This window comes from Camelus dromedarius, chromosome 35, assembly GCF_036321535.1.
Source record: "Camelus dromedarius isolate mCamDro1 chromosome 35, mCamDro1.pat, whole genome shotgun sequence".
Taxonomy (NCBI): Eukaryota; Metazoa; Chordata; class Mammalia; order Artiodactyla; family Camelidae; genus Camelus; species Camelus dromedarius.
Genome location: NC_087470.1, coordinates 10,576,331 through 10,602,388, shown reverse-complemented (window position 1 = coordinate 10,602,388; position 26,058 = coordinate 10,576,331).

Here is a 26,058-nt window from a genome sequence, read left to right as displayed (position 1 = left end):
TGGTTTCTCAGTCTGTTTCCTAGTGCCGGTTTGAAGTTCCTGCAGTTTTCACTGTAAAACCGAGTTGGAGATAGTACCTTCCAATATGTATGTATGGAGTGGAGTTGGAAACTGAAAAGAAACTATGTGTTCCCAACAAGCTAGTTGAAGGACGGCTTTCACACACACTTATCTCTCAAAACTGAGCATGTGGAGAGACTTTCGTTCATCTAGCACAAAGGGAACGGGTTGCAGGAGAAACTTTTACTCTGGTTTCTCACTCTGCTTCCTAGTGCCAGTTTGAAGTTCCTTCATTTTTCACAGTAAAACCGAGTTGGAGATAGTACCTTCCATTATGTATGTATGGAGTGTAGTTGGAAACTGAAAAGAAACTATGTGTTCCCAACAAGCTAGTTGAAGGACGGCTTTCACACAAAATTATCTCTCAAAACTGAGCATGTGGAGAGACGTTCGTTCATCTAGCACAAAGGGAACGAGTTGCAGGAGAAACTTTTACTCTGGTTTCTCAGTCTGTTTCATAGTGCCGGTTTGAAGTTCCTGAAATTTTCAATGTAAACCCGATTTGGAGCTAGTACCTTCCCATATATATGTATGGAGTGGAGTTGGAAACTGAAAAGAATCTTTGTGTTCCCAACAAGCTAGTTGAAGGACGGCTTTCACACACACTTACCTCTCAAAACTGAGCATGTGGATAGACGTTCGTTCATCTAGCACAAAGTGAACGGTTTGCAGGATAAACTTTTACTCTGGTTTCTAATTCTGTTATAAGTGCCGGTATAAGTTCCTGCAGTTTTCACTGTAAAACCCAGTTGGAGCTAGTACCTTCCCATATATATGTATGGAGTGGAGTTGGAAACTGAAAAGAAACTTTGTGTTCCAAACAAGCTAGTTGAAGGACGGCTTTCACACACACTTATCTCTCAAAACTGAGCATTTGGACAGATGTTCGTTCATCTAGCACAAAGGGAACAGGTGCAGGGGAAACTTTTACTCTGGTTTCTCAGTATTTTTTCTAGTGCCTGTTTGAAGTTCATGCAGTTTTCACTGTAAAACCGAGTTGGAAATAGTACCTTCCCATATATATGTATGGAGTGGAGTTGGATACTGAAAAGAAACTTTGTGTTCCCAACAAGCTAGTTGAAGGTCGGCTTTCACACACACTTATCTCTCAAACCTGAGAATGTGGAGAGACGTTCGTTCATCTAGCACAAAGGAACGGGTTGCAGGAGAAACTTTTACTCTGGTTTCTCAGTCTGTTTCCAAGTGCCGGTTTGAAGTTCCTGCAGTTTTCACTGTAAAACCGAGTTGGAGCTAGTACCTTCCAATATGTATGTATGGAGTGGAGTTGGAAACTGAAAAGAAACTATGTGTTCCCAACAAGCTAGTTGAAGGACGGCTTTCAAACAAAATTATCTCTCAAAATTGAGCATGTTGCGAGACTTTCGTTCATCTAGCACAAAGGGAGTGAGTTGCAGGAGAATTTTTTACTCTGGTTTCTCAGTCTGTTTCCTATTGCCGGTTTGAAGTTCCTGAAGTTTTCACTGTAAACCCGATTTGGAGCTAGTACCTTCCCATATATATGTATGGAGTGGAGTTGGAAAATGAAAAGAAACATTGTTTTCCGAACAAGCTAGGTGAAGGACGGCTTTCACACACACTTATCTCTCAGAACTGAGCATGTGGAGAGACGTTCGTTCATCTAGCAAAAAGGGAACGGGTTGCAGGAGAAACTTTTACTCTGGTTTCTCAGTCTGTTTCCTAGTGCCGGTTTGAAGTTCCTGCAGTTTTCACTGTAAAACCGAGTTCGAGCTAGTACCTTCCAATATGTATGTATGGAGTGGAGTTGGAAACTGAAAAGAAACTATGTGTTCCCAACAAGTTAGTTGAACGACGGCTTTCACACACACATATCTCTCATAACTGAGCATGTGGAGAGACGTTCTTTCATCTAGCACACAGGGAACGGGTTGCAGGAGAACCTTTTACTCTGGTTTCTCAGTCTGTTTCCTAGTGCCGGTTTGAAGTTCCTGCAGTTTTCACTGTAAAACCGAGTTGTAGCTAGTACTTTCCCATATATATGTATGGAGTGGGGTTGGAAACAGAAAAGAAACTTTGTGTTCCCAACAAGCTAGTTGAAGGACGGCTTTCATACACACTTATCTCTCAAACCTGAGCATGTGGAGAGACGTTCGTTCATCCAGCACAAAGGGAACAGGTTGAAGGAGAAACTTATACACTGGTTCCTCAGTCTGTTTCCTAGTGCCGGTTTGAAGTTCCTGCATTTTTCACTGTAAAACCGTGTTGGAGATAGTACCTTCCAATATGTATGTATGGAGTGGAGTTGGAAACTGAAAAGAAACTATGTGTTCCCAACAAGCTAGTTGAAGGACGGCTTTCACACAAAATTATCTCTCAAAACTGAGCATGTGGAGAGACGTTCGTTCATCTAGCACAAATGGAACGAGTTGCAGGTGAAACTTTTACTCTGGTTTCTCAGTCTGTTTCCTAGTGCCGGTTTGAAGTTCCTGAAATTTTCACTGTAAACCCGATTTGGAGCTAGTACCTTCCCATATATATGTATGGAGTGGAGTTGGAAACTGAAAAGAATCTTTGTGTTCCCAACAAGCTAGTTGAAGGACGGCTTTCACACACACTTATCTCTCAAAACTGAGCATTTGGAGAGACGTTCTTTCATCTAGCACAAAGTGAACGGTTTGCAGGAGAAACTTTTACTCTGGTTTCTAAGTCTGTTATAAGTGCCGGTTTAAGTTCCTGCAGTTTTCACTGGAAAACCTAGTTGGAGCTAGTACCTTCCCATATATATGTATGGAGTGGAGTTGGAATCTGAAAAGAAACTTTGTGTTCCAAACAAGCTAGTTGAAGGACGGCTTTCACACACACTTATCTCTCAGAACTGAGCATTTGGACAGATGTTCGTTCATCTAGCACAAAGGGAACAGGTGCAGGGGAAACTTTTACTCTGGTTTCTCAGTCTTTTTTCTAGTGCCTGTTTAAAGTTCCTGCAGTTTTCATTGTAAAACCGAGTTGGAAATAGTACGTTCCCATATATATTTATGGAGTGGAGTTGGAATCTGAAAAGAAACTTTGTGTTCCAAACAAGCTAGTTGAAGGACGGCTTTCACACACACTTATCTCTCAGAACTGAGCATGTGGAGAGACGATCGTTCATCTAGCAAAAAGGGAACGGATTGCAGGAGAAACTTTTACCCTGGTTTCTCAGTCTGTTTCCTAGTGCCGGTTAGAATTTCCTGCAGTTTTCACTGTAAAACCGAGTTGGAGCTAGTACCTTCCAATATGTATGTATGGAGTGGAGTTGGAAACTGAAAAGAAACTATGTGTTCCCAACAAGGTAGTTGAACGACGGCTTTCACACACACATAAGTCTCATAACTGAGCATGTGGAGAGACGTTCGTTCATCTAGCACAAAGGGAACGGTTTGCAGGAGAACCTTTTACTCTCGTTTCTCAGTCTGTTTCCTAGTGCCGGTTTGAAGTTCCTGCAGTTTTCACTGTAAAACCGAGTTGGAGCTAGTACCTTCCCATATATATGTATGGAGTGGGGTTGGAAACTGAAAAGAAACTTTATGTTCCCAACAAGCTAGTTGAAGGACGGCTTTCACACACACTTTTGTCTCAAAACTGAGCATGTGGAGAGACGTTCTTTCATCCAGCACAATGGGAACGAGTTGCAGGAGAAACTTTTACTCTGATTTTTCAGTCTGTTTCCTAGTGCCTGTTTGAAGTTCCTGCAGTTTTCACTGTAAAACCGAGATGGAGCTAGTACCTTCCCATATATATGTATGGAGTGGAGTTGGAAAGTGAAAAGAAACTTTGTGTTCCCAACAAGCTAGTTGAAGGACGGCTTTCAAACACACTTATCTCTCAGAACTGAGCATGTGGAGAGACGTTCGTTCATCTATCACAAAGGGAACGGGTTGAAGGGTAACTTTTACTCTGGTTTCTCAGTCTGTTTCCTAGTGCTGGTATGAAGTTCCTGCAGTTTTCACTGTAAAACCGAGTTGGAGCCAGTACCTTCCCATATATATGTATGGAGAGGAGTTGGAAACAGAAAAGAAACTTTGTGTTCCCAACAAGCTAGTTGAAGGTCGGCTTTCACACAAAATTATCTCTCAAAACTGAGCATGTGTAGAGACGTTCGTTCATCTAACACAAAGGAACGGCTTGAAGGAGAAACTTTTACTCTGGTTTCTCAGTCTGTTTCCTAGTGCCGGTTTGAAGTTCCTGCAGTTTTCACTGTAAAACCGATTTGGAGCTTGTACCTTCCCATATATATGTAGGGATTGGTTTTGGAAACTGAAAAGAAACTTTGTGTTCCCAACAAGCAATTTGAAGGATGGCTTACACACACAATTATCTCTCAGAACTGAGCATGTGGAGAGACGTTCGTTCAACTAGCACAAAGGGAATGGTTTGCAGGAGAAACTTTTACTCTGGTTTCTCAGTCTGTTTCCTAGTGCCGGTTTGAAGTTTCTGCAGTTTTCACTGTAAAACCGAGTTGGAGCTAGTACCTTCCCATGTATATGTATGGAGTGGGGTTGGAAATTGAAAAGAAACTTTGTGTTCCCAACAAGCTAGTTGAAGGACGGCTTTCACACACATTTATCTCTCAAAACTGAGCATGTGGAGAGACGTTCTTTCATTTAGCACAAAGGGAACGAGTTGCAGGAGAAACTTTTACTCTGGTTTCTCAGTCTGTTTCCTAGTGCCTGTTTGAAGTTCCTGCAGTTTTCACTGTAAAACCGAGTTGGAGCTAGTACCTTCCCATATATATCTATGGAGTATAGTTGGAAACTTAAAAGAAACTTTGTTTTCCCAATAAGCTAGTTGAAGAACGGCTTTCACACACACATTTGTCTCAAAACTGAGCATGTGTAGAGACCTTCTTTCATCCAGCACAAAGGGAACGAGTTGCAGGAGAAACTTTTACTCTGGTTTCTCAGTCTGTTTCCTAGTGCCTGTTTGAAGTTCCTGCAGTTTTCACTGTAAAACCGAGTTGGAGCTAGTACCTTCCCATATATATGTATGGAGCGGAGTTGGAAATTTAAAAGAAACTTTGTGTTCCCAACAAGCTAGTTGAAGGACGGCTTTCAAATACAATTATCTCTCAGAACTGAGCATGTGGAGAGACGTTCGTTCATCTAGAACAAAGGGAACGGGTTGAAGGAGTAACTTTTACTCTGATTTCTCAGTCTGTTTCCTAGTGCCGGTATGGAGTTCCTGCAGTTTTCACTGTAAAACCGAGTTGTAGCCAGTACCTTCTCATATATATGTATGGAGTGAAGTTGTAAACTGAAAAGAAACTTTGTGTTCCCAACAAGCTGGTTGAAGGTCGGCTTTCACACACAATTATCTCTCAAAACTGAGCATGTGTAGAGATGTTCGTTCATCTAGCACAAAGGAACGGGTTGAAGGAGAAACTTTTACTCTGGTTTCTAAGTCTGTTATAAGTGCCGGTTGAAGTTCCTGCAGTTTTCACTGTAAAACCTAGTTGGAGCTAGTACCTTCCCATATATATATTTATGGAGTGGAGTTGGAAACTGAAAAGAAACTTTGTGTTCCAAACAATCTAGTTGAAGGACGGATTTCACACACACTTTTCTCTCACAACTGAGCATTTGGACAGATGTTCGTTCATCTAGCACAAAGGGAACAGGTGCAGGGGAAACTTTTACTCTGGTTTCTCAGTCTTTTTTCTAGTGCCAGTTTGAAGTTCCTGCACTTTTCACTGTAAAACCGAGTTGGAAATAGTACCTTCCCATATATATGTATGGAGTGGAGTTGGAAACTGAAAAGAAACTTTGTGTTCCAAACAAGCTAGTTGAAGTTCGGCTTTCACACACACTTATCTCTCAAACCTGAGCATGTGGAGAGACGTTCGTTCATCTAGCACAAAGGAACGGGTTGCAGGAGAAACTTTAACTCTGGTTTCTCAGTCTGTTTCCAAGTGCCGGTTTGAAGTTCCTGCAGTTTTCACTGTAAAACCGAGTTGGAGCTAGTACCTTCCAATATGTATGTATGGATTGGAGTTGGAAACTGAAAAGAAACTATGTGTTCCCAACAAGCTAGTTGAAGGACGGCTTTCAAACCAAATTATCTCTCAAAATTGAGCATGTGGAGAGACGTTCGTTCATCTAGCAAAAAGGGAGTTAGTTGCAGGAGAATTTTTTACTCTGGTTTCTCAGTCTGTATCCTATTGCCGGTTTGAAGTTCCTGAAGTTTTCACTGTAAACCCGATTTGAAGCTAGTACCTTCCCATATATATGTATGGAGTGGAGTTGGAAACTGAAAAGAAACTTTGTGTTCCCAACAAGCTAGTTGAAGGACGGCTTTCACACACACTTATCTCTCAAAACTGAGCATGTGGAGAGACGTTCGTTCATCTAGCAAAAAGGGAACGGTTTGCAGGAGAAACTTTTAGTCTGGTTTCTAAGTCTGTTCCAAGTGCCGGTTGAAGTTCCTGCAGTTTTCACTGTAAAACCGAGTTGTAGCTAGTACCTTCCCATATATATGTATGGAGTGGAGTTGGAAAATGAAAAGAAACTTTGTTTTCCCAACAAGCTAGGTGAAGGACGGCTTTCACACACACTTATCTCCCAGAACTGAGCATGTGGAGAGACGTTCGTTCATCTAGCAAAAAGGGAACTGGTTGCAGGAGAAACTTTTACTCTGGTTTCTCAGTCTGTTTCCTAGTGCCGGATTGAAGTTCCTGAAGTTTTCACTGTAAAACCGAGTTCGAGCTAGTACCTTCCAATATGTATGTATGGAGTGGAGTTGGAAACTGAAAAGAAACTATGTGTTAAAACAAGGTAGTTGAACGACGGCTTTCACACACACATATCTCTCATAACTGAGCATGTGGAGAGAAGTTCTTTCATCTAGCACAAAGGGAACGGTTTGCAGGAGAACCTTTTACTCTGGTTTCTCAGTCTGTTTCCTAGTGCCGGTTTGAAGTTCCTGCAGTTTTCACTGTAAAACCGAGTTGTAGCTAGTACATTCCCATATATATGTATGGAGTGGGGTTGGAAACTGAAAAGAAACTTTGTGTTCCCAACAAGCTAGTTGAAGGACGGCATTCACACACACTTATCTCTCAAAACTGAGCATGTGGAGAGACGTTCGTTCATCCAGCACAAAGGGAACAGGTTGAAGGAGAAACTTATACACTGGTTCCTCAGTCTGTTTCCTAGTGCCGGTTTGAAGTTCCTGCAGTTTTCACTGTAAAACCGAGTTGGAGCTAGTACCTTCCAATATGTATGTATGGAGTGGAGTTGGAAACTGAAAAGAAACTTTGTGTTCCCAACAAGCTAGTTGAAGGACGGCTTTCACACACACTTATCTCTCAAAACTGAGCATGTGGAGAGACGTTCGTTCATCTAGCAAAAAGGGAACGGTTTGCAGGAGAAACTTTTTCTCTGGTTTCTAAGTCTGTTCCAAGTGCCGGTTGAAGTTCCTGCAGTTTTCACTGTAAAACCTAGTTGGAGCTAGTACCTTCCCATATATATGTATGGAGTGGAGTTGGAAAATGAAAAGAAACTTTGTTTTCCCAACAAGCTAGGTGAAGAACGGCTTTCACACACACTTATCTCTCTGAACTGAGCATGTGGAGAGACGTTCGTTCATCTAGCAAAAAGGGAACGGTTTGCAGGAGAAACTTTTACTCTGGTTTCTCAGTCTGTTTCCTAGTGCCGGTTTGAAGTTCCTGCAGTTTTCACTGTAAAACCGAGTTGGAAATAGTACGTTCCCATATATATTTTTGGAGTGGAGTTGGAATCTGAAAAGAAACTTTGTGTTCCAAACAAGCTAGTTGAAGGACGGCTTTCACACACACTTATCTCTCAGAACTGAGCATGTGGAGAGACGATCGTTCATCTAGCAAAAAGGGAACGGGTTGCAGGAGAAACTTTTACCCTGGTTTCTCAGTCTGTTTCCTAGTGCCGGTTAGAATTTCCTGCAGTTTTCACTGTAAAATCGAGTTGGAACTAGTACCTTCCAATATGTATGTATGGATTGGAGTTGGAAACTGAAAAGAAACTATGTGTTCCCAACAAGGTAGTTGAACGACGGCTTTCACACACACATAAGTCTCATAACTGAGCATGTGGAGAGACGTTCGTTCATCTAGCACAAAGGGAACGGTTTGCAGGAGAACCTTTTACTGTCGTTTCTCAGTCTGTTTCCTAGTGCCGGTTTGAAGTTCCTGCAGTTTTCACTGTAAAACCGAGTTGGAGCTAGTACCTTCCCATATATATGTATGGAGTGGGGTTGGAAACTGAAAAGAAACTTTATGTTCCCAACAAGCTAGTTGAAGGACGGCTTTCACACACACTTATCTCTCAAAACTGAGCATGTGGAGAGACGTTCGTTCATCCAGCAGAAAGGGAACAGGTTGAAGGGAAACTTTTACACTGGTTTCTCAGTCTGTTTCCTAGTGCCGGTTTGAAGTTCCTGCAGTTTTCACTGTAAAACAGAGTTGGAGCTAGTACCTTCCCATATATATGTATGGAGTGGAGTTGGAAACTTAAAAGAAACTTTGTTTTCCCAATAAGATAGTTGAAGGACGGCTTTCACACACACTTTTGTCTCAAAACTGAGCATGTGGAGAGACGTTCGTTCATCTATCACAAAGGGAACGGGTTGAAGGGTAACTTTTACTCTGGTTTCTCAGTCTGTTTCCTAGTGCCGGTATGAAGTTCCTGCAGTTTTCACTGTAAAACCGAGATGGAGCTAGTACCTTCCCATATATATGTATGGAGTGGAGTTGGAAAGTGAAAAGAAACTTTGTGTTCCCAACAAGCTAGTTGAAGGACGGCTTTCAAACACACTTATCTCTCAGAACTGAGCATGTGGAGAGACGTTCGTTCATCTATCACAAAGGGAACGGGTTGAAGGGTAACTTTTACTCTGGTTTCTCAGTCTGTTTCCTAGTGCCGGTATGAAGTTCCTGCAGTTTTCACTGTAAAACCGAGTTGGAGCCAGTACCTTCCCATATATATGTATGGAGAGGAGTTGGAAACAGAAAAGAAACTTTGTGTTCCCAACAAGCTAGTTGAAGGTCGGCTTTCACACAAAATTATCTCTCAAAACTGAGCATGTGTAGAGACGTTCGTTCATCTAACACAAAGGAACGGCTTGAAGGAGAAACTTTTACTCTGGTTTCTCAGTCTGTTTCCTAGTGCCGGTTTGAATTTCCTGCAGTTTTCACTGTAAAACCGATTTGGAGCTTGTACCTTCCCATATATATGTAGGGATTGGTTTTGGAAACTGAAAAGAAACTTTGTGTTCCCAACAAGCAATTTGAAGGATGGCTTACACACACAATTATCTCTCAGAACTGAGCATGTGGAGAGACGTTCGTTCAACTAGCACAAAGGGAACGATTTGCAGGAGAAACTTTTACTCTGGTTTCTCAGTCTGTTTCCTAGTGCCGGTTTGAAGTTTCTGCAGTTTTCACTGTAAAACCGAGTTGGAGCTAGTACCTTCCCATGTATATGTATGGAGTGGGGTTGGAAATTGTAAAGAAACTTTGTGTTCCCAACAAGCTAGTTGAAGGACGGCTTTCACACACATTTATCTCTCAAAACTGAGCATGTGGAGAGACGTTCTTTCATTTAGCACAAAGGGAACGATTTGCAGGAGAAACTTTTACTCTGGTTTCTCAGTCTGTTTCCTAGTGCCTGTTTGAAGTTCCTGCAGTTTTCACTGTAAAACCGAGTTGGAGCTAGTACCTTCCCATATATATGTATGGAGTGGAGTTGGAAATTTAAAAGAAACTTTGTGTTCCCAACAAGCTAGTTGAAGGACGGCTTTCAAATACAATTATCTCTCATAACTGAGCATGTGGAGAGACGATCGTTCATCTAGCACAAAGGGAACGGGTTGAAGGAGAACCTTTTACTCTGGATTCTCAGTCTGTTTCCTAGTGCCGGTTTGAAGTTCCTGCAGTTTTCACTGTAAAACCGAGTTGGAGCTAGTAACTTCCCATATATATGTATGGAGTGGGGTTGGAAATTGAAAAGAAACTTTGTGTTCCCAACAAGCTAGTTGAAGGACGGCTTTCACACACATTTATCTCTCAAATTTGAGCATGTGGAGAGACGTTCGTTCATCCAGCACAAAGGGAACAGGTTGAAGGGGAAACTTTTACACTGGTTTCTCAGTCTGTTCACTAGTGCTGGTTTGAAGTTCCTGCAGTTTTCACTGTAAAACCGAGTTGGAGCTAGTACCTTCCCATATATATCTATGGAGTATAGTTGGAAACTTAAAAGAAACTTTGTTTTCCCAATAAGCTAGTTGAAGAACGGCTTTCACACACACATTTGTCTCAAAACTGAGCATGTGTAGAGACCTTCTTTCATCCAGCACAAAGGGAACGAGTTGCAGGAGAAACTTTTACTCTGGTTTCTCAGTCTGTTTCCTAGTGCCTGTTTGAAGTTCCTGCAGTTTTCACTGTAAAACCGAGTTGGAGCTAGTACCTTCCCATATATATGTATGGAGTGGAGTTGGAAATTTAAAAGAAACTTTGTGTTCCCAACAAGCTAGTTGAAGGACGGCTTTCAAATACAATTATCTCTCAGAACTGAGCATGTGGAGAGACGTTCGTTCATCTAGAACAAAGGGAACGGGTTGAAGGAGTAACTTTTACTCTGATTTCTCAGTCTGTTTCCTAGTGCCGGTATGGAGTTCCTGCAGTTTTCACTGTAAAACCGAGTTGTAGCCAGTACCTTCTCATATATATGTATGGAGTGAAGTTGTAAACTGAAAAGAAACTTTGTGTTCCCAACAAGCTGGTTGAAGGTCGGCTTTCACACACAATTATCTCTCAAAACTGAGCATGTGTAGAGATGTTCGTTCATCTAGCACAAAGGAACGGGTTGAAGGAGAAACTTTTACTCTGTTTTCTAAGTCTGTTATAAGTGCCGGTTGAAGTTCCTGCAGTTTTCTCTGTAAAACCTAGTTGGAGCTAGTACCTTCCCATATATATATTTATGGAGTGGAGTTGGAAACTGAAAAGAAACTTTGTGTTCCAAACAATCTAGTTGAAGGACGGCTTTCACACACACTTTTCTCTCACAACTGAGCATTTGGACAGATGTTCGTTCATCTAGCACAAAGGGAACAGGTGCAGGGGAAACTTTTACTCTGGTTTCTCAGTCTTTTTTCTAGTGCCTGTTTGAAGTTCCTGCATTTTTCACTGTAAAACCGAGTTGGAAATAGTACCTTCCCATATATATGTATGGAGTGGAGTTGGAAACTGAAAAGAAACTTTGTGTTCCCAACAAGCTAGTTGAAGTTCGGCTTTCACACACACTTATCTCTCAAACCTGAGCATGTGGAGAGAAGTTCGTTCATCTAGCACAAAGGAACGGGTTGCAGGAGAAACTTTAACTCTGGTTTCTCAGTCTGTTTCCAAGTGCCGGTTTGAAGTTCCTGCAGTTTTCACTGTAAAACCGAGTTGGAGCTAGTACCTTCCAATATGTATGTATGGATTGGAGTTGGAAACTGAAAAGAAACTATGTGTTCCCAACAAGCTAGTTGAAGGACGGCTTTCAAACCAAATTATCTCTCAAAATTGAGCATGTGGAGAGACGTTCGTTCATCTAGCAAAAAGGGAGTTAGTTGCAGGAGAATTTTTTACTCTGGTTTCTCAGTCTGTTTCCTATTGCCGGTTTGAAGTTCCTGAAGTTTTCACTGTAAACCCGATTTGAAGCTTGTACCTTCCCATATATATGTATGGAGTGGAGTTGGAAACTGAAAAGAAACTTTGTGTTCCCAACAAGCTAGTTGAAGGACGGCTTTCACACACACTTATCTCTCAAAACTGAGCATGTGGAGAGACGTTCGTTCATCTAGCAAAAAGGGAACGGTTTGCAGGAGAAACTTTTAGTCTGGTTTCTAAGTCTGTTCCAAGTGCCAGTTGAAGTTCCTGCAGTTTTCACTGTAAAACCGACTTGGAGCTAGTACCTTCCCATATATATGTATGGAGTGGATTTGGAAAATGAAAAGAAACTTTGTTTTCCCAACAAGCTAGGTGAAGGACGGCTTTCACACACACTTATCTCTCAGAACTGAGCATGTGGAGAGACGTTCGTTCATCTAGCAAAAAGGGAACTGGTTGCAGGAGAAACTTTTACTCTGGTTTCTCAGTCTGTTTCCTAGTGCCGGTTTGAAGTTCCTGAAGTTTTCACTGTAAAACCGAGTTCGAGCTAGTACCTTCCAATATGTATGTATGGAGTGGAGTTGGAAACTGAAAAGAAACTATGTGTTAAAACAAGGTAGTTGAACGACGGCTTTCACACACACATATCTCTCATAACTGAGCATGTGGAGAGACGTTCTTTCATCTAGCACAAAGGGAACGGGTTGCAGGAGAACCTTTTACTCTGGTTTCTCAGTCTGTTTCCTAGTGCCGGTTTGAAGTTCCTGCAGTTTTCACTGTAAAACCGAGTTGTAGCTAGTACATTCCCATATATATGTATGGAGTGGGGTTGGAAACTGAAAAGAAACTTTGTGTTCCCAACAAGCTAGTTGAAGGACGGCATTCACACACACTTATCTCTCAAAACTGAGCATGTGGAGAGACGTTCGTTCATCCAGCACAAAGGGAACAGGTTGAAGGAGAAACTTATACACTGGTTCCTCAGTCTGTTTCCTAGTGCCGGTTTGAAGTTCCTGCAGTTTTCACTGTAAAACCGAGTTGGAGCTAGTACCTTCCAATATGTATGTATGGAGTGGAGTTGGAAACTGAAAAGAAACTTTGTGTTCCCAACAAGCTAGTTGAAGGACGGCTTTCACACACACTTATCTCTCAAAACTGAGCATGTGGAGAGACGTTCGTTCATCTAGCAAAAAGGGAACGGTTTGCAGGAGAAACTTTTTCTCTGGTTTCTAAGTCTGTTCCAAGTGCCGGTTGAAGTTCCTGCAGTTTTCACTGTAAAACCTAGTTGGAGCTAGTACCTTCCCATATATATGTATGGAGTGGAGTTGGAAAATGAAAAGAAACTTTGTTTTCCCAACAAGCTAGGTGAAGAACGGCTTTCACACACACTTATCTCTCTGAACTGAGCATGTGGAGAGACGTTCGTTCATCTAGCAAAAAGGGAACGGTTTGCAGGAGAAACTTTTACTCTGGTTTCTCAGTCTGTTTCCTAGTGCCGGTTTGAAGTTCCTGAAGTTTTCACTGTAAAACCGAGTTCGAGCTAGTACCTTCCAATATGTATGTATGGAGTGGAGTTGGAAACTGAAAATAAACTATGTGTTCCCAACAAGGTAGTTGAACGACGGCTTTCACACACACATATCTCTCATAACTGAGCATGTGGAGAGACGTTCTTTCATCTAGCACAAAGGGAACTGGTTGCAGGAGAACCTTTTACTCTGGTTTCTCAGTCTGTTTCCTAGTGCCGGTTTGAAGTTCCTGAAGTTTTCACTGTAAAACCGAGTTGTATCTAGTACCTTCCCATATATATGTATGGAGTGGGGTTGGAAACTGAAAAGAAAATTTGTGTTTCCAACAAGCTAGTTGAAGGACGGCTTTCACACACACTTATCTCTCAAAACTGAGCATGTGGAGAGACGTTCGTTCATCCAGCACAAAGGGAACAGTTTGAAGGAGAAACTTATACACTGGTTCCTCAGTCTGTTTCCTAGTGCCGGTTTGAAGTTCCTGCAGTTTTCACTGTAAAACCGAGTTGGAGATAGTACCTTCCAATATGTATGTATGGAGTGGAGTTGGAGACTGAAAAGAAACTATGTGTTCCCAACAAGCTAGTTGAAGGACGGCTTTCACACAAAATTATCTCTCAAAACTGAGCATGTGGAGAGACGTTCGTTCATCTAGCACAAATGGAACGAGTTGCAGGTGAAACTTTTACTCTGGTTTCTCAGTCTGTTTCCTAGTGCCGGTTTGAAGTTCCTGATATTTTCACTGTAAACCCGATTTGGAGCTAGTACCTTCCCATATATATGTATGGAGTGGAGTTGGAAACTGAAAAGAATCTTTGGGTTCCCAACAAGCTAGTTGAAGGACGGCTTTCACACACACTTTACTCTCAAAACTGAGCATGTGGAGAGACGTTCGTTCATCTAGCACAAAGTGAAAGGTTCGCAGGAGAAACATTGACTCTGGTTTCTAAGTCTGTTATAAGTGCCGGTTGAAATTCCTGCAGTTTTCACTGTAAAACCTAGTTGGAGCTAGTACCTTCCCATATGTATGTATGGATTGGAGTTGGAAACTGAAAAGAAACTTTGTGTTCCAAACAAGCTAGTTGAAGGACGGCTTTCACACACACTTATCTCTCAAAACTGAGCATTTGGACAGATGTTCGTTCATCTAGCACAAAGGGAACAGGTGCAGGGTAAACTTTTACTCTGGTTTCTCAGTCTTTTTTCTAGTGCCTGTTTAAAGTTCCTGCAGTTTTCACTGTAAAACCGAGTTGGAAATAGTACGTTCCCATATATATTTATGGAGTGGAGTTGGAATCTGAAAAGAAACTTTGTGTTCCAAACAAGCTAGTTGAAGGACGGCTTTCACACACACTTATCTCTCAGAACTGAGCATGTGGAGAGACGATCGCTCATCTAGCAAAAAGGGAACGGGTTGCAGGAGAAACTTTTACCCTGGTTTCTCAGTCTGTTTCCTAGTGCCGGTTAGAATTTCCTGCAGTTTTCACTGTAAAACCGAGTTGGAGCTAGTACCTTCCAATATGTATGTATGGAGTGGAGTTGGAAACTGAAAAGAAACTATGTGTTCCCAACAAGGTAGTTGAACGACGGCTTTCACACACACATAAGTCTCATAACTGAGCATGTGGAGAGACGTTCGTTCATCTAGCACAAAGGGAACGGTTTGCAGGAGAACCTTTTACTCTCGTTTCTCAGTCTGTTTCCTAGTGCCGGTTTGAAGTTCCTGCAGTTTTCACTGTAAAACCGAGTTGGAGCTAGTACCTTCCCATATATATGTATGGAGTGGGGTTGGAAACTGAAAAGAAACTTTATGTTCCCAACAAGCTAGTTGAAGGACGGCTTTCACACACACTTATCTCTCAAAACTGAGCATGTGGAGAGACGTTCGTTCATCCAGCAGAAAGGGAACAGGTTGAAGGGAAACTTTTACACTGGTTTCTCAGTCTGTTTCCTAGTGCCGGTTTGAAGTTCCTGCAGTTTTCACTGTAAAACAGAGTTGGAGCTAGTACCTTCCCATATATATGTATGGAGTGGAGTTGGAAACTTAAAAGAAACTTTGTTTTCCCAATAAGATAGTTGAAGGACGGCTTTCACACACACTTTTGTCTCAAAACTGAGCATGTGGAGAGACGTTCTTTCATCCAGCACAAAGGGTACGAGTTGCAGGAGAAACTTTTACTCTGGTTTTTCAGTCTGTTTCCTAGTGCCTGTTTGAAGTTCCTGCAGTTTTCACTGTAAAACCGAGATGGAGCTAGTACCTTCCCATATATATGTATGGAGTGGAGTTGGAAAGTGAAAAGAAACTTTGTGTTCCCAACAAGCTAGTTGAAGGACGGCTTTCAAACACACTTATCTCTCAGAACTGAGCATGTGGAGAGACGTTCGTTCATCTATCACAAAGGGAACGGGTTGAAGGGTAACTTTTACTCTGGTTTCTCAGTCTGTTTCCTAGTGCCGGTATGAAGTTCCTGCAGTTTTCACTGTAAAACCGAGTTGGAGCCAGTAACTTCCCATATATATGTATGGAGAGGAGTTGGAAACAGAAAAGAAACTTTGTGTTCCCATCAAGCTAGTTGAAGGTCGGCTTTCACACAAAATTATCTCTCAAAACTGAGCATGTGTAGAGACGTTCGTTCATCTAACACAAAGGAACGGCTTGAAGGAGAAACTTTTACTCTGGTTTCTCAGTCTGTTTCCTAGTGCCGGTTTGAAGTTCCTGCAGTTTTCACTGTAAAACCGATTTGGAGCTTGTACCTTCCCATATATATGTAGGGATTGGTTTTGGAAACTGAAAAGAAACTTTGTGTTCCCAACAAGCAATTTGAACGATGGCTTACACACACAATTATCTCTCAGAACTGAGCATGTGGAGAGACGTTCGTTCAACTAGCACAAAGGGAACGGTTTGCAGGAGAAACTTTTACTCTGGTTTCTCAGTCTGTTTCCTAGTGCCTGTTTGAAGTTCCTGCAGTTTTCACTGTAAAACCGAGTTGGAGCTAGTACCTTCCCATATATATGTATGGAGTGGAGTTGGAAATTTAAAAGAAACTTTGTGTTCCCAACAAGCTAGTTGAAGGACGGCTTTCAAATACAATTATCTCTCATAACTGAGCATGTGGAGAGACGATCGTTCATCTAGCACAAAGGGAACGGGTTGAAGGAGAACCTTTTACTCTGGTTTCTCAGTCTGTTTCCTAGTGCCGGTTTGAAGTTCCTGCAGTTTTCACTGTAAAACCGAGTTGGAGCTAGTAACTTCCCATATATATGTATGGAGTGGGGTTGGAAATTGAAAAGAAACTTTGTGTTCCCAACAAGCTAGTTGAAGGACGGCTTTCACACACATTTATCTCTCAAAATTGAGCATGTGGAGAGACGTTCGTTCATCCAGCACAAAGGGAACAGGTTGAAGGGGAAACTTTTACACTGGTTTCTCAGTCTGTTCACTAGTGCTGGTTTGAAGTTCCTGCAGTTTTCACTGTAAAACCGAGTTGGAGCTAGTACCTTCCCATATATATCTATGGAGTATAGTTGGAAACTTAAAAGAAACTTTGTTTTCCCAATAAGCTAGTTGAAGAACGGCTTTCACACACACATTTGTCTCAAAACTGAGCATGTGTAGAGACCTTCTTTCATCCAGCACAAAGGGAACGAGTTGCAGGAGAAACTTTTACTCTGGTTTCTCAGTCTGTTTCCTAGTGCCTGTTTGAAGTTCCTGCAGTTTTCACTGTAAAACCGAGTTGTAGCCAGTACCTGCTCATATATATGTATGGAGTGAAGTTGTAAACTGAAAAGAAACTTTGTGTTCCCAACAAGCTGGTTGAAGGTCGGCTTTCACACACAATTATCTCTCAAAACTGAGCATGTGTAGAGATGTTCGTTCATCTAGCACAAAGGAACGGGTTGAAGGAGAAACTTTTACTCTGGTTTCTAAGTCTGTTATAAGTGCCGGTTGAAGTTCCTGCAGTTTTCACTGTAAAACCTAGTTGGAGCTAGTACCTTCCCATATATATATTTATGGAGTGGAGTTGGAAACTGAAAAGAAACTTTGTGTTCCAAACAATCTAGTTGAAGGACGGCTTTCACACACACTTTCTCTCACAACTGAGCATTTGGACAGATGTTCGTTCATCTAGCACAAAGGGAACAGGTGCAGGGGAAACTTTTACTCTGGTTTCTCAGTCTTTTTTCTAGTGCCTGTTTGAAGTTCCTGCATTTTTCACTGTAAAACCGAGTTGGAAATAGTACCTTCCCATATATATGTATGGAGTGGAGTTGGAAACTGAAAAGAAACTTTGTGTTCCCAACAAGCTAGTTGAAGTTCGGCTTTCACACACACTTATCTCTCAAACCTGAGCATGTGGAGAGACGTTCGTTCATGTAGCACAAAGGAACGGGTTGCAGGAGAAACTTTAACTCTGGTTTCTCAGTCTGTTTCCAAGTGCCGGTTTGAAGTTCCTGCAGTTTTCACTGTAAAACCGAGTTGGAGCTAGTACCTTCCAATATGTATGTATGGATTGGAGTTGGAAACTGAAAAGAAACTATGTGTTCCCAACAAGCTAGTTGAAGGACGGCTTTCAAACCAAATTATCTCTCAAAATTGAGCATGTGGAGAGACGTTCGTTCATCTAGCAAAAAGGGAGTTAGTTGCAGGAGAATTTTTTACTCTGGTTTCTCAGTCTGTTTCCTATTGCCGGTTTGAAGTTCCTGAAGTTTTCACTGTAAACCCGATTTGAAGCTAGTACCTTCCCATATATATGTATGGAGTGGAGTTGGAAACTGAAAAGAAACTTTGTGTTCCCAACAAGCTAGTTGAAGGACGGCTTTCACACACACTTATCTCTCAAAACTGAGCATGTGGAGAGACGTTCGTTCATCTAGCAAAAAGGGAACGGTTTGCAGGAGAAACTTTTAGTCTGGTTTCTAAGTCTGTTCCAAGTGCCGGTTGAAGTTCCTGCAGTTTTCACTGTAAAACCGACTTGGAGCTAGTACCTTCCCATATATATGTATGGAGTGGAGTTGGAAAATGAAAAGAAACTTTGTTTTCCCAACAAGCTAGGTGAAGGACGGCTTTCACACACACTTATCTCTCAGAACTGAGCATGTGGAGAGACGTTCGTTCATCTAGCAAAAAGGGAACTGGTTGCAGGAGAAACTTTTACTCTGGTTTCTCAGTCTGTTTCCTAGTGCCGGTTTGAAGTTCCTGAAGTTTTCACTGTAAAACCGAGTTCGAGCTAGTACCTTCCAATATGTATGTATGGAGTGGAGTTGGAAACTGAAAAGAAACTATGTGTTAAAACAAGGTAGTTGAACGACGGCTTTCACACACACATATCTCTCATAACTGAGCATGTGGAGAGACGTTCTTTCATCTAGCACAAAGGGAACGGGTTGCAGGAGAACCTTTTACTCTGGTTTCTCAGTCTGTTTCCTAGTGCCGGTTTGAAGTTCCTGCAGTTTTCACTGTAAAACCGAGTTGTAGCTAGTACATTCCCATATATATGTATGGAGTGGGGTTGGAAACTGAAAAGAAACTTTGTGTTCCCAACAAGCTAGTTGAAGGACGGCATTCACACACACTTATCTCTCAAAACTGAGCATGTGGAGAGACGTTCGTTCATCCAGCACAAAGGGAACAGGTTGAAGGAGAAACTTATACACTGGTTCCTCAGTCTGTTTCCTAGTGCCGGTTTGAAGTTCCTGCAGTTTTCACTGTAAAACCGAGTTGGAGCTAGTACCTTCCAATATGTATGTATGGAGTGGAGTTGGAAACTGAAAAGAAACTTTGTGTTCCCAACAAGCTAGTTGAAGGACGGCTTTCACACACACTTATCTCTCAAAACTGAGCATGTGGAGAGACGTTCGTTCATCTAGCAAAAAGGGAACGGTTTGCAGGAGAAACTTTTTCTCTGGTTTCTAAGTCTGTTCCAAGTGCCGGTTGAAGTTCCTGCAGTTTTCACTGTAAAACCTAGTTGGAGCTAGTACCTTCCCATATATATGTATGGAGTGGAGTTGGAAAATGAAAAGAAACTTTGTTTTCCCAACAAGCTAGGTGAAGAACGGCTTTCACACACACTTATCTCTCTGAACTGAGCATGTGGAGAGACGTTCGTTCATCTAGCAAAAAGGGAACGGTTTGCAGGAGAAACTTTTACTCTGGTTTCTCAGTCTGTTTCCTAGTGCCGGGTTGAAGTTCCTGAAGTTTTCACTGTAAAACCGAGTTCGAGCTAGTACCTTCCAATATTTATGTATGGAGTGGATTTGGAAACTGAAAATAAACTATGTGTTCCCAACAAGGAAGTTGAACTACGGCTTTCACACACACATATCTCTCATAACTGAGCATGTGGAGAGACGTTCTTTCATCTAGCACAAAGGGAACTGGTTGCAGGAGAACCTTTTACTCTGGTTTCTCAGTCTGTTTCCTAGTGCCGGTTTGAAGTTCCTGCAGTTTTCACTGTAAAACCGAGTTGTATCTAGTACCTTCCCATATATATGTATGGAGTGGGGTTGGAAACTGAAAAGAAACTTTGTGTTTCCAACAAGCTAGTTGAAGGACGGCTTTCACACACACTTATCTCTCAAAACTGAGCATGTGGAGAGACGTTCGTTCATCCAGCACAAAGGGAACACGTTGAAGGAGAAACTTATACACTGGTTCCTCAGTCTGTTTCCTAGTGCCGGTTTGAAGTTCCTGCAGTTTTCACTGTAAAACCGAGTTGGAGATAGTACCTTCCAATATGTATGTATGGAGTGGAGTTGGAGACTGAAAAGAAACTATGTGTTCCCAACAAGCTTGTTGAAGGACGGCTTTCACACAAAATTATCTCTCAAAACTGAGCATGTGGAGAGACGTTCGTTCATCGAGCACAAATGGAACGAGTTGCAGGTGAAACTTTTACTCTGGTTTCTCAGTCTGTTTCCTAGTGCCGGTTTGAAGTTCCTGCAGTTTTCACTGTAAAACCGAGTTGGAGATAGTACCTTCCAATATGTATGTATGGAGTGGAGTTGGAGACTGAAAATAAACTATGTGTTCCCAACAAGCTAGTTGAAGGACGGCTTTCAAACCAAATTATCTCTCAAAATTGAGCATGTGGAGAGACGTTCGTTCATCTAGCAAAAAGGGAGTTAGTTGCAGGAGAATTTTTTACTCTGGTTTCTCAGTCTGTTTCCTATTGCCGGTTTGAAGTTCCTGAAGTTTTCACTGTAAACCCGATTTGAAGCTAGTACCTTCCCATATATATGTATGGAGTGGAGTTGGAAACTGAAAAGAAACTTTGTGTTCCCAACAAGCTAGTTGAAGGACGGCTTTCACACACACTTATCTCTCAAAACTGAGCATGTGGAGAGACGTTCGTTCATCTAGCAAAAAGGGAACGGTTTGCAGGAGAAACTTTTAGTCTGGTTTCTAAGTCTGTTCCAAGTGCCGGTTGAAGTTCCTGCAGTTTTCACTGTAAAACCGACTTGGAGCTAGTACCTTCCCATATATATGTATGGAGTGGAGTTGGAAAATGAAAAGAAACTTTGTTTTCCCTACAAGCTAGGTGAAGGACGGCTTTCACACACACTTATCTCTCAGAACTGAGCATGTGGAGAGACGTTCGTTCATCTAGCAAAAAGGGAACTGGTTGCAGGAGAAACTTTTACTCTGGTTTCTCAGTCTGTTTCCTAGTGCCGGTTTGAAGTTCCTGAAGTTTTCACTGTAAAACCGAGTTCGAGCTAGTACCTTCCAATATGTATGTATGGAGTGGAGTTGGAAACTGAAAAGAAACTATGTGTTAAAACAAGGTAGTTGAACGACGGCTTTCACACACACATATCTCTCATAACTGAGCATGTGGAGAGACGTTCTTTCATCTAGCACAAAGGGAACGGGTTGCAGGAGAACCTTTTACTCTGGTTTCTCAGTCTGTTTCCTAGTGCCGGTTTGAAGTTCCTGCAGTTTTCACTGTAAAACCGAGTTGTAGCTAGTACATTCCCATATATATGTATGGAGTGGGGTTGGAAACTGAAAAGAAACTTTGTGTTCCCAACAAGCTAGTTGAAGGACGGCATTCACACACACTTATCTCTCAAAACTGAGCATGTGGAGAGACGTTCGTTCATCCAGCACAAAGGGAACAGGTTGAAGGAGAAACTTATACACTGGTTCCTCAGTCTGTTTCCTAGTGCCGGTTTGAAGTTCCTGCAGTTTTCACTGTAAAACCGAGTTGGAGCTAGTACCTTCCAATATGTATGTATGGAGTGGAGTTGGAAACTGAAAAGAAACTTTGTGTCCCCAACAAGCTAGTTGAAGGACGGCTTTCACACACACTTTACTCTCAAAACTGAGCATGTGGAGAGACGTTCGTTCATCTAGCACAAAGTGAAAGGTTCGCAGGAGAAGCATTGACTCTGGTTTCTAAGTCTGTTATAAGTGCCGGTTGAAATTCCTGCAGTTTTCACTGTAAAACCTAGATGGAGCTAGTACCTTCCCATATATATGTATGGATTGGAGTTGGAAACTGAAAAGAAACTTTGTGTTCCAAACAAGCTAGTTGAAGGACGGCTTTCACACACACTTATCTCTCAAAACTGAGCATTTGGACAGATGTTCGTTCATCTAGCACAAAGGGAACAGGTTCAGGGTAAACTTTAACTCTGGTTTCTCAGTCTTTTTTCTAGTGCCTGTTTAAAGTTCCTGCAGTATTCACTGTAAAACCGAGTTGGAAATAGTACGTTCCCATATATATTTATGGAGTGGAGTTGTAATCTGAAAAGAAACTTTGTGTTCCCAACAAGCTAGTTGAAGTTCGGCTTTCACACACACTTATCTCTCAAACCTGAGAATGTGGAGAGACGTTCGTTCATCTAGCACAAAGGAACGGGTTGCAGGAGAAACTTTTATTCTGGTTTCTCAGTCTGTTTCCAAGTGCCGGTTTCAAGTTCCTGCAGTTTTCACTGTAAAACCGAGTTGGAGCTAGTACCTTCCAATATGTATGTATGGAGTGGAGTTGGAAACTGAAAAGAAACTATGTGTTCCCAACAAGCTAGTTGAAGGACGGCTTTCAAACAAAATTATCTCTCAAAACTGAGCATGTGGAGAGACGTTCGTTCATCTAGCACAAAGGGAATGAGTTGCAGGAGAATTTTTTACTCTGGTTTCTCAGTCTGTTTCCTATTGCCGGTTTGAAGTTCCTGAAGTTTTCACTGTAAACCCGATTTGGAGCTAGTACTTTCCCATATATATGTATGGAGTGGAGTTGGAAACTTAAAAGAAACTTTGTGTTCCCAACAAGCAAGTTGAAGGACGGCTTTCACACACACTTATCTCTCAAAACTGAGCATGTGGAGAGACGTTCGTTCATCTAGCACAAAAGGAACGGTTTGCAGGAGAAACTTTTCTCTGGTTTCTAAGTCTGTTCCAAGTGCCGGTTGAAGTTCCTGCAGTTTTCACTGTAAAACCTAGTTGGAGCTATACCTTCCCATATATATGTATGGAGTGGGGTTGGAAACTGAAAAGAAACTTTGTGTTCCCAACAAGCTAGTTGAAGGACGGCTTTCACACACACTTTTGTCTCAAAACTGAGCATGTGGAGAGACGTTCTTTCATCCAGCACAAAGGGAACGAGTTGCAGGAGAAACTTTTACTCTGGATTCTCAGTCTGTTTCCTAGTGCCTGTTTTAATTTCCTGCAGTTTTCACTGTAAAACCGAGATGGAGCTAGTACCTTCCCATATATATGTATGGAGTGGAGTTGGAAAGTGAAAAGAAACTTTGTGTTCCCAACAAGCTAGTTGAAGGACGGCTTTCAAACACACTTATCTCTCAAAACTGAGCATGTGGAGAGACGTTCGTTCATCTAGCACAAAAGGAACGGGTTGCACTAGAAACTTTTACTCTGGTTTCTCAGTCTGTTTCCTAGTGCCGGTTTGAAGTTCCTGCAGTTTTCACTGTAAAACCGAGTTGGAGATAGTACCTTCCCATATATATGTATGGAGTGGGGTTGGAAACTGAAAAGAAACTTTGTGTTCCCAACAAGCTAGTTGAAGGACTGCTTTCACACACACTTATCTCTCAAAACTGAGCATGTGGAGAGACGTTCGTTCATCCAGCAGGAAGGGAACACGTTGAAGGAGAAACTTTTACACAGGTTTCTCAGTCTGTTTCCTAGTGCCGGATGAAGTTCCTGCAGTTTTCACTGTAAAACAGAGTTGGAGCTAGTACCTTCCAATATGTATGTATGGAGTGGAGTTGGAAACTTAAAAGAAACTTTGTTTTCCCAATAAGATAGTTGAAGGACGGCTTTCACACACACTTTTGTCTCAAAACTGAGCATGTGGAGAGACGTTCTTTCATCCAGCAGAAAGGGAACGAGTTGCAGGAGAAATTTTTACTCTGGTTTCTCAGTCTGTTTCCTAGTGCCGGTTTGATCTTCCTGCATTTTTCACTGTAAAACCGAGTTGGAGCTAGTACCTAACCATATATATGTATGGAGTGGAGTTGGAAACTGAAAAGAAATTTTTGTTTCCTACAAGCTATTTGAACAACGGCTTTCACACACACTTATCTCTCAAAACTGAGCATGTGGAGAGACGTTCGTTCATCTAGCACAAAGGGAACGGGTTGAAGGAGAAAGTTTTACTCTGGATTCTCAGTCTGTTTCCTAGTGCCGTTTTGAACTTCCTGCAGTTTTCACTGTAAAACCGAGTTGGAGCTAGTACCTTCCCATATATATGTATGGAGTGGAGTTGGAAACTGAAAAGAAACTTTCTGTTCCCAACAAGCTAGTTGAAGGACGGCTTTCACACACACTTATCTCTCAAAACTGAGCATGTGGAGAGACGTTCGTTCATCTAGCAGAAAGGGAACAGTTTGCAGGGGAAAATTTTACTCTGATTTCTCAGTCTGTTTCCTAGTGCCGGTTTGAAGTTCCTGCAGTTTTCACTGTAAAATCGAGTTGTAGCTAGTACCTTCCCATATGTATATATGGAGTGGAGATGGAAACTGAAAAGAAACTATGTGTTCCCAACATGCTAGTTGATGTTCGGCTTTCACACAAAATTATCTCTCAAAACTGAGCATGTGGAGAGACGTTCGTTCATCTAGCACAAAGGGAATGAGTTGCAGGGGAAACTTTTACTCTGGTTTCTCAGTCTGTTCCAAGTGCCGGTTGAAGTTCCTGCAGTTTTCACTGTAAAACCGAGTTGGAGCTACTACCTTCCCTTATATATGTATGGAATGGAGTTGGAAACTGAAAAGAAACTTTGTGTTCCCAACAAGCTAGTTGAAGTACGGCTTACACACACACTTATCACTCAAAACTGAGCATGTGGAGAGACGTTCGTTCATCAAGCACAAAAGGAACGGTTTGCAGTAGAAACTTTTATTCTGGTTTCTCAGTCTGTTTCCCAGTGCCAGTTTGATGTTCCTGCAGTTTTCACTGTAAAACCGAGTTGGAAATAGTACCTTCCCATATATATGTATGGAGTGGATATGGAAACTGAAAAGAAATTTTTGTTCCCAACAAGCTTGTTGAACGACGGCTTTCACACACACTTACCTCTCAAAACTGAGCATGTGGAGAGACGTTCGTACATGTAGCACAAAGGGAACGGTTTGCAGGAGAAATTTTTACTCTGGTTTCTCAGTCTGTTTCCTAGTGCCGGTTTGATCTTCCTGCATTTTTCACTGTAAAACCGAGTTGGAGCTAGTACCTACCCATATATATGTATGAGGTGGAGTTGGAACCTGAAAAGAAATTTTTTGTATCCTACAAGCTATTTGAAGAACGGCTTTCACACACACTTACCTCTCAAAACTGAGCATGTGGAGAGACGTTCGTTCATCTAGCACAAAGGAAACGTGTTAAAGGAGAAAGTTTTACTCTGGATTCTCAGTCTGTTTCCTACTGCCGGGTTCAACTTCCTGCAGATTTCACTGTAAAACCGAGTTGGAGCTAGTAACTTCCCATATATATATATGGAGTGGAGTTGTAAACTGAAAAGAATCTTTGTGTTCCCAACAAGCTAGTTGAAGGACGGCTTTCACACACACTTATCTCTCAAAACTGAGCATGTGGAGAGACGTTCGTTCATCTAGCAGAAAGGGAACAGTTTGCAGGGGAAAATTTTACTCTGGTTTCTCAGTCTGTTTCCTAGTGCCGGTTTGAAGTTCCTGCAGTTTTCACTGTAAAATCGAGTTGGAGCTAGAACCTTCCCATATGTATCTATGGTGTGGAGTTGGAAACTGAAAAGAAACTATGTGTTCCCAACATGCTAGTTGAAGTTCGGCTTTCACACAAAATTATCTCTCAAAACTGAGCATGTGGAGAGACGTTCGTTCATCTAGCACAAAGGGAATGAGTTGCAAGAGAAACTTTTACTCTGGTTTCTCAGTCTGTTCCAAGTGCCGGTTGAAGTTCCTGCAGTTTTCACTGTAAAACCTAGTTGGAGCTACTACATTCCCATATATATGTATGGAGTGGAGTTGGAAACTGAAAAGAAACTTTGAGTTCCCTAAAAGCTAGTTGAAGGACGGCTTTCACACACACTTATCTCTCAAAACTGAGCATGTGGAGAGAAGTTTTTTCATCTAGCACAAAGGGAACATGTTGCAGGAGAAACTTTTACTCTGGATTCTCAGTCTTTTTCCTTGTGCCGGTTTGAAGTTCCAGCAGTTTTCACTGTAAAACCGAGTTGGAGCTAGTACCTTCCCATATATATGTATGGAGTGCAGTTGGAAACTGAAAAGAAACTTTGTGTTCTCAACAAGCTAGTTGAAGGACGGTTTTCACACAAATTTATCTCTCAAAACTGAGCATGTGGAGAGACGTTCGTTCATCTAGCACAAAGGGAA